Here is a 10,021-nt window from a genome sequence, read left to right as displayed (position 1 = left end):
TTGGTTATTTCATGATGTGTATAACACACGTGTTATTTGATCTGTGGAATACAATAGCTCAACACGCAACCTGTAAATCCAACATGGGTTTCCTTCACACATGGACCTTGTTGTGTGCAAATGATTATGTAGATGGGTCCCACCATTCATCAAGTGGTAGAGTGGCATGTGGATGCTTTGTGTGCAAAATGTTTGATTGATTGTTGAAGTCAAGAGCACGTGTATCAAAAGAAAATCTTTTAGTTAGAACAAAAACAAGATATGAAATAAATGTTGAGCAGGTATGGAGTTGGAAAAAAAAATTCGAATTGGGAGTTGAAGATAAAAACCAATTTGAAAATATTTTTGAGAAAAAGAGGAAAGGGTCATTAAATATGGACAACTACAAATCTGAGATGAGGTGACAAAAAGACTTTTTATGTAGCTAAAACTTTTTATTTTTGAAATTCCCATTTTTTAGAGGGAAAATATTTAGAGTACATAGTTCACCACAAAAGGAAGATAAGTGGATGTGGGCTTCTGATGAAAAGTTGAGAGAGTGTGGAAGGCATGTAGATAAAAAAGAAGCTCTGCAAAAATAGAGGGTGAAGAGAAGTAGTTTCTATAGGTGCATATAACACGAAGTCGGGGCGGTCAATAACATCATAGAAAATTTGTTTGCAGAAAAATATGAAAGTTAAAGAGGAGATCAAAGGTAGTAGGAAGTAGAAGCGGAGTGTAGGAAAACAAGAGAAAAGAGATTTCAAGTTGAGGTCAGTGATTAAAGAGGAGTGAAGAGGAAAGTTACAGAGAACAAAGTAAGGTAAATGGAGCACAGTAGTTGAGTTGAGAAGTGTGCAGCAAAATAATAGTGAAGTAAGTTGTAGAGTAAAGAGAGTGAGATAAAGAGTAGTAGAGACCAAAGATCTGAGAGTGCAGATTCAAGGAAGAAAGGTAGAGAAGGAAGATTGATCAGAGAAGAGGCAAAGGAAGAAAGAAAGAAGTGAGAAAAGAACAAGAGCAGTGATAAATAGAGAGAAGAGAGTTGAGATTGAGGCCCAAGATCAGAGAGATAAAATATTCAAGCCAATCTCATGAGCAGAAGGTAATCAGTGTGGTACAATACATAAATTGTAAATGGGTGCACAAATAGTATCTTATTATTTATATTATTTAATCATCTAAGTGGGTTCTCAAATCAGGGGTTGGTGCCCATAAATGTTTTAATCGGTGATTTACTTATGAGGATGGATAGGAGCAATAGACTCTAGCAGCATTCACACCGAGGTTTTTCTCCACCGTGGGTTTTCCTCGTACATCTACTGTTATGAGTTTGCATTAGTTATGTGTCTGTAATGTGTTGAACATATTTGCCAATAAAGTTCTTGGTGCTTGTTGTTAGTTGCTTTATTGTTTAGAATGGTTGCATGACTTCTGTGATTAATATTTTAATCACTCAAATAGTTCAATTTTTTATTACCATTAATTCACCCCCCTCTTAGTGGTCCATTTGTGTTCATCACACATTCCCAAAACTAGAGAAAAAAAATTGTTATATCAGATGTCGTCAAAACCAGACATGTATTTGTCTTATATGAGGTTACACATTCTCAAAACCAAAGCAACAAACTCTTATATGAGATGTTCCCAAAACCAAACTTTCCCCTTGGAATTTGCATTTTCATTTACATGTCTTAAATAGGTTGAAGTATGCTCAAAACTAGAGAAAAAAACTCTTATGCAAGATTTTATACAGTTGAAATGAGACATCACTTGCACACACACATGAGGATGAGCGGAACTAGCAAAACACAACTAGACTATTCCTAATCTCCTCCCCAACATGGATCACCTAGAAAAACACATCTAGAATGTGTATCCATGTCCTCTCTCACACATCTAGAATGTGTATCCATGTCCTCTCTCACACATCTAGAATGTGTATCCATGATTCCTCTCTTTCTTCTCATGATTTCATAGATTTTCTATTTGTAGTTCATGAATAATGCGTGCTCTTTCTCTTTTATATGACCATTTGTGTTCTTGAGATAGCTTTTTTTTCAAGAATGATATTAGTTGTTGAGATTTTTTGATATCAAGGTCTCTTCAGCTAGTTGACTTGAGTTCTTGTTTGGTTTTTAGCTTTTGTGTTGTGTGTCTTTTTTCTTTTGTCTTTGTTTGTCTTTGTTTTCCTTTTTTTTTTGTATGCTCTTGCATGTGTTTGGGTGAGTTAAAATCCTAAGATTAAGGGCTTGGTTCCTTGAAATTAGTGATATCTTATACTCTTTGTGATTGTTCTCCTCATTGCTCCTCTTTTTTAATCTACTTACCATAAGTATTTGCATAGGCTCATACTCCATTTAAGTGGGGACTAAATGTAGTGTCATAACTTGTCACTAGGCCAAGTCACACCTCATGTTTGTGCCCCTACTTTAGCATGTATCCCTCTCATCTCCTATTTAGGTTCATTTAATGACTTAATTTCCATTCTGATGCCATGTACACCTACCAATTTATTCTCTAGAGGGGTGTTCTTCTCCCTGGGACTAAATAATGGTCCTTGATTGAGGAGGACCAGGGTGTTAGCACCCTAGTCACCCCTTAGTTGGGCCCTATTTTGAAGTACGATATGGTCCCTATCTCTCTAATGAGAAATGAAACTTGTGGCTCTACATGACCATTGGATGTTGATATAAGTTGGAGATTGTCGACATTTTTCTTGAAGATTGCATTAATGATATGTTATGTTGTCATTGATGTCAATAAACCGGTTATGATGTTAAGATGTCAATTTATGATGATATTATAATAATATTATATGTTGTATTGCAAACTAGTAGGAGGAGAAAGCAAAGGGTAATGCAACCGGTAGGAGGAATTTGTAATGGAAACTGATATTACATATGTTATGGAGAGTTCAACCGGTAACCCTACCTGTAGAAGATGTCCAAACCCTAACCGATGGAGTTGAAGGAGATTATGATCAAATGGTGAACAACAAAGATTATGACATGTATGCATGTTGATTGATGATTGTTTTAAATGTTTCTTAGCGCATAGAGACAATGGTTTATGTATTGGGAATGAGCAAGTTCCTTGCATCTAATGCAAACCATGTGATGAGTTATAGAGTTTGATGAAGCGGTAATCAAGGAGCATTCCAAAATATCTTGAGTGATGTGCATTGATTTCTATGTTATTTGCTATCTAATCCAACAATCATACTTGAACCAACTTGTTTGTAATCCCTATGAGATGTTTAGGTTTGTGATGTGTTACCAACCTAATAATTTGTTTATAAGGTCAATGAATTATTTTGTTTGTTGGTTGGAAAATTTGTAGTTGAGAGTGAGAGAGTGGTACCTGATAATGTATCTACAGTATGTGTGATGGCAGAAAGGAGCATGAAAAGGATCTAAACAAACAAGTGTAGTGTTATTCAAACAGATCAGAAAACCCCTATTGTTTTCTAACAATTACAGCAGTTAAATCCCTTAATCGGGTAACCTCTAACAAGCTTCTTTATTCAAATCCTCTAACCAGATGATCTATTAGCTTGGATTATAAATCCTCCACTGAGGTGACTCCTAACAAGGTGTTTCTTTTAATAGGGCATTATAGTCAATTCCTTAGCTGGGTGGTCCCTAACAAGATCTATTCTTAATAGGACTTTTTGTAAAGATTTAATAGGCTAAAGCTCCGAACAAGGCGAACTTCAGAAGAGTTCAGAATACTTGTGGGTATTCATCCCCACCATGGTTTTTTCCATTTGGGTTTGCACGTCAAAAATATTGTGTCAATTGCTAAATATTTTTGTGGTTATGTTTATTGTTGAATTTCTTAACTGCTAAATCAACTTTGATTTTTTATGACACCCGACAGCAAACTGAAACATGTTTTAACTACTGTCAAGTAAAGTATTTGAGTGTTCAAGATAAAAGGTTTTATAAGTTTCAAGTTATTTTACTGTTAATCTGTTATAACAGTCAACCGGTTAATCTTGTCAGTATTATTGTATTTGAAGTTCAATGATGAAACTACTCAGTTTAATGTTTGTCATGAGAGGTTGATTGTAAGTTTGGTGAGAGTGTATCAAGTTTAATATCTATTGACTCATGCCCCCCCCCCATCTCTCAGTAGTTGACCAAATCCTTATTCTTTCTTCATACCATCAATTGGTATCACAACATTTCAGGTCCTCTAAGGTCTAAGCCTTACAGCTTGAGGTAAAGATCTTGTAGATCATGATGAAGAAGGAAGGTCCAAATTTTAATAGAGAGAACTAAAGGATATGGAGTAATAGAATCAAAATTTATATCACGAGTCTTGGAAGTCAATACTGGGAACATGTTGTTAATCAATATGTTGCACCTAGTGGGACTATGATCGACGATCAGAAGAAAGAGAAACAAGAAAACAATCAATCTCTAGAAGCTATTATCAGTTCTTTGCCTAATGCAGAATATGTTGATATCCATGGTCTATAGACTTCTTTTCAGGTATGGAAGAAACTTGAAGAAATCTACATCAGTGATGAGCACATGAAGATTGCCAAAGAAGAGAGTCTAAGAGGAAAATTCGATGACATGTGGATGGCTGAAGGTGAAAATATCCAATAGTATGGTGAGAGGATTTAAGAGATAGTAGGTGAGATCAAGAATTTTGGTGGTAAATTTGAAGATGTGATAGTGATTAGCAAGGTGTTGAGGACCCTGCTACCAGTCTACGCTATCTGAGTTGCAGCCATTCAGGAGCTAAAGTCAATTGATAAAACTAAGGTAACTCTAGATTCCATCATTGGTAAGCTTACTACTTTTGAATTAAATGGTTATGATGGTAGTGATCATAAATCTGAGTTTGTATTTAGAGCTTCAGTTTCTAACCCATTTGTGAGAAAAAGTAGAGATGTCAATCACTGTTATGAATCTCGATCCAGCAGAGATGTTGATGATGAAGACAGTCTTGTTGAGATGGAAGCATTGTTGGCTAAGCGGTTGCCTAGAGGTACTGGTAAGTACAGAGGTAAAATACCTTTGAGATTCTTTGCTTGTAATAATATTGGACACATTGCAGCTAACTATCTTAATGGTGACAATGAGCATAAGCGTGACAAGTTCAAGAAGTACAAATGGAAAGGCAAAAGAGATTGTCTTATTATTGTTGATGGTGGTATCACTGATGAGGAATTTGAGGGTGATGCTAATGAAGACAATGTCTTTGTTGCCATCAAAGAGGAGACATCTAATCAGAAGGAATTAGTGTCTCACATAGATAGTTCTGATGATTAGATCATTGGTAGTGGTTGTTCACACCACATGACTAATGATCAGACCAAATTTCTTTCTCTGAAGGAATTTAATGGAGTGAGATTCCGTAATGACTCACCCTACATGGTAAAAGGTAACAGAACTATTCTCTTAATGGAAAGAGCAGTGCAGATGATGTCTACTGGGTTGAAGAATTAAAACACAATCTTTTGAGTGTTGCACAGCTCAATGACAAAGGTTAACCATTGGAGTTCAAGAATGGTATGTGCAAAATCTATGGGAGAAAAGGTGAACTGATTGCAACAGGAAAGCGGACTAAAGGTAACTTGTTTCACCTAAATCCTAGAGTCAACAATTGTTAAATTTCTAAGATAGATGATAGTTGGCTTTGGCATAGGAGATTTTATCATATAAATTTCGATAACATTGTTAAAGTGAGTAAGTCCAAGTCTATTAGAGGTTTTCCACAATTCAACAAACCAGTTAACGCTCTATGTAAGGAATGTCAGTTGGGAAAAATGACAACCTCAACTTTGAAGAGCAAGTCCTTCTCAGCATAATAGTTGTTAGATCTGGTTCATACTGATCTCTGTGGACCCATAAGGACTAAAAGTATTCAAGGTGATAGATATTTTATGATCTTCACTGATGATTGTTCAATAATGTTGTGGGTCACATTCTTGAAGGATAAGTCAGAAGATTTTGGTAAGTTCAAGGCATTCAAGGCCTTAGCAGAAAAGGAAAGTGGCATGAAGATAAATTGTATGAGGATGGATCAAGGCGGTGAATTTACTTTTGAGGAATTCACTAGGTATTGTGAAGCAAATTGCATCAAAAGGCAGTTTTTTGCACTAAGGACACCACAACAGAATGCTATTGCAGAGAGGAACAATCAATCAGTTGTTGAAGTTACTAGAATGATGTTGATTCAAGGAGGTGTAGCAAAGACTTTCTGGAGAGAAGCTATCAGTACAGCTATCTACACTATGAACTAGATACTGGTAAAAAGGGGTAAGGACAAGACTCCTTATGAATACTGGTATGGTACATCACCTAATTTTAGTTATTTTAAGATATTTGGTAGTAAATTTTTTATTAAGAGAGGTGACTATGTCCACAAGTTTGAGGCTAAGATTGATGAAGGCATATTTCCTGGTTACTCCACCAAGAGTAAGGCCTATAAATGTTACAATAGCCAAACTCAGAGAATCATTGAAAGTGCTAATGTTTGAGTGGATGAGAATCTTGAAGTCTCAAGGGAAGCTAGTGTGGAGAAAAATGATGAAGATCCTTGCATTCTGTTTTTGGAACTAGAACTGATGAAACCTAAAACTGGTAAAGAGAATGTTGATGTGTCAGTCCAACTGGAACAGGTTGAATTAGAATCCGATGATGACAATGAAGAAGAAATTGAAGATAATGATCATATTATTCCAAGGTATGTGAGACTCGGTCATAATCCTGACCAGATTATTGGAGATAAAAATGTTGGAGTGCTAACTAGAAGAAGAATCAGAGAGAATTCTTGCATGACCTCCACTATTAAGCCTAGAACTGCCAAGGAAGCATTTGTTGATGATAATTAGATCAAAGCTATGGAGTAAGAGCTAGATCAAATTGAGAATAACAATGCATGGACCCTAGCACCCAGACCGGTGAACAAGAATGTGATTGGTACTAAGTGGGTGTTTAGGAACAAGCTTAATGAAGATGGAGTAGTAGTCTAAAACAAGGCTAGATTGGTTTGCAAGGGTTATGCATAGGACGAAGGAGAAGACTATGGTGAGACTTTTGCACCAGTTGCTAGACTTGAAGGTGTCAAGACTTTACTTTCTTTTGCAGCATGTAAGGGTTTCAAAGTATATCAAATGGATGTGAAGTTGACATTTCTAAATGGAATATTGGAAGAAGTGTATATTGAGCAACCTGGTGGTTATGCTTTAACTGATGATGGATATATGGTATGTAAACTGTACAAAGAACTATATGGTTTGAAGCAAGCACCGAGACCATGGTATGAGAGGCTACATTCATACATGATGAAGATAGGTTTTTAGAGAACCAGTGAAGATAGAAACATATATCTCAAATCCAAAGGAGATAAAATACTGGTGAGTGAAGTGTTTGTAGATGATATTATATTTGGAGGAAATGATGACATGAGCAATGACTTTGCAAATGAAATGAAAAATGCGTGTGAAATGTCTCTAGTGGGAGAGATAAAAAAATTTATAGGCTTGCGAATTCAGCAGGTGAAGTGTGGTATTTTTATCACACGGTATAAGTATGTGGAAGAGGTGTTAAAGACATTTGGTATGAGTGACTGTAAACCAATTGGGACACCAATGGTTACAAGTTGTAAACTATCTAAGGAAGATGACTCCAAGTCGGTTGATGAAAAGGAGTACAGGTCAATGATAGGGAAGTTGCACTATGTTGTTCACAGCAGACCAGATATAGCTCATGCAGTTGGTCTAGCTACAAGATTTTAGAAGAATTTGAAAGAAACACACCTGATAGCAACCAAGAGAATATTCAAATATTTGAAAGGTACTATTGACTATGGTTTATGGTATCCATATGCAGGTCACTTTGATTTAAAGGTGTATACAGATGTAGATTGGGCAAGCAATGTTGATGATAGAAAAAGCACAACCAGTGGAGCTTTCTTTCTTGGAGGAAGGCTTGTATCTAGGAGGAACTTGCAGATATATTTACTAAACCTCTTCCTAAGACTACTTTTGAGTATCTTAGAGGTCAACTAGGAGTTGTACCCCTTCATGAGGTCAATTGAGCATGATGTAAGAATACATCAGTGCCGAAGCTACTTGAAATATTTTATAGCAGGATTGGTGTAGATTGGAGTTATTCCACACGGGGAGCATCAGTTGCAGGTTGATGTTGAACTAGTGAAGTTTGACATTGCATGTTTTACTTTCACTTTGGCATTATTGTCAAAGGGGGAGAAGAATTATAAGACTATGAGGAGTATTGTATGATTGTGGTAAAATGTAAACCAAGATTCCTATACACATCTTCACAATCAAGGGTATTGATATTTGTATTACCATCAATGCCAAAGGGGGATATTGTTGGTATAAGTTGGAGATTGTTGGCATTTTTCTTGAAGATTGCATTAATGATATGTTATGTTATCATTAATGTCAATAAACTAGTTATGATGTTAAGATTTCAGTTTAAGATGATATTATAATAATGTTATATGTTGTATTGAAAACTGGTAGGAGGAGCTAGCAAAGGGTAATGCAACAGGTAGGAGGAGTTTGTATTGGAAACTGGTAATACTTATGTTATGAAGAGTGAAACTGGTAACCCTACCTGTAGAAGATGTCCAAACCCTAACCGATGGAGTTGAAGCAGATTATGATCAAATGGTGAACAACAAAGATTATGACACATATGCATGTTTATTGATGAATGTTTTAAATATTTATTGGCGCGTAGAGACAACGGTTTTTGTCTTGTGAATAAGAAAGTTAATTGCATCTAATGCAAACTGTGTGATGAGTTACAAAGTTCGATGAAGTGGTAATCAAAGAGCGGTCAAGAATATCTTGAGTGATGTGCATTAATTTTTATGTTATTTTCTATGTAATCCAACAATCATACTTGAACCGACTTGTTTGTAATCTCTATGAGATGTTTAGGTTTGTGATGTATTATCGACCTGATGATTTGTTTATAAGGTCGATGAATTGTTTTGTTTGTTGGTTGGCAAAGTTGTAGTTGAGAGTGAGAGAGTATTTGTTGAACCTGATAATGTATCTGCAGTATGTGTAATAGAAGATAGGATCATGAAAAGGATCTAAACAAGCAAGTGTAGTGCTATTCAAATAGATCAGAAAACCCCTGTTGTTTTCTAAAAATTAGAGAAGTTAAATCCCCTAACCGAGTAAGCTCTAACAATCTTATTTATTCAAATCCTCTAACCAAGTGATCCATTATCTTGGATTCAAAATCCTCCACTGAGGTTACTCCTAACAGGGTATTGCTTTTAATAGGGAATTATAGTCAATCCCTTAACCAGGTGGTCCCTAACAGGATCTATTCTTAACGGGACTTTTTGTAATGCTTTAACAGGCTAAAGCTCCTAATAGGGCGAACTTCAGAATAGTTCAGAATACTTGTGGGTATTCATCCCCATTGTTGTTTTTCCCATTTGGGTTTCCACATCAAAACTATTGTGTCAAGTGGTGAATGTTTTTGTGGTTATGTTTATTGTTGAATCGCTTAACTGCTAAATCCACTTTGATTTATTATGATAACCAGCAGCAAACTAAAATATGTTTAAACTACTCTCAAGTAAAGTATTTGAGTGATCAAGATAAAAGGTTTTATAAGTTTCAAGTTATTTTACTGTTAATCTGTTATAACAGTCAACCGGTTAATCTTGTCAATATTATTGTATTTGAAGTTCAGTGATGAAACCTGTCAGCTTAATGTTTGTCATCAGAGGTTGATTTTAAGTTTGGTAAAAGTGTATCAAGTTTTCTATCTACCGATTCACCCCCCCCCCCATCTCAGTAGTTGACCAGATCCTTATTCTTTCATCATACCATAATTGGAGGTTGGCCTAATCGATAAATTGATCTAGATACCCCTATATAAAGACATTTGATCAGCCTAATTTTATAACTAGCAAGCATTCCAATCATATCCAATCATCCATGCATTCATCATCAAGCATTTTCAGAGATCTTCAAGGTTGCATATTCTTTATTCAACCATTATGGATAAAACATCGATTATATGCA

Source organism: Cryptomeria japonica, chromosome 8, assembly GCF_030272615.1.
Source record: "Cryptomeria japonica chromosome 8, Sugi_1.0, whole genome shotgun sequence".
In the NCBI taxonomy this organism is placed as follows: Eukaryota; Viridiplantae; Streptophyta; class Pinopsida; order Cupressales; family Cupressaceae; genus Cryptomeria; species Cryptomeria japonica.
The sequence above is the reverse complement of the archived record's forward strand: the minus strand, read 5'-3'. Positions refer to the sequence as shown.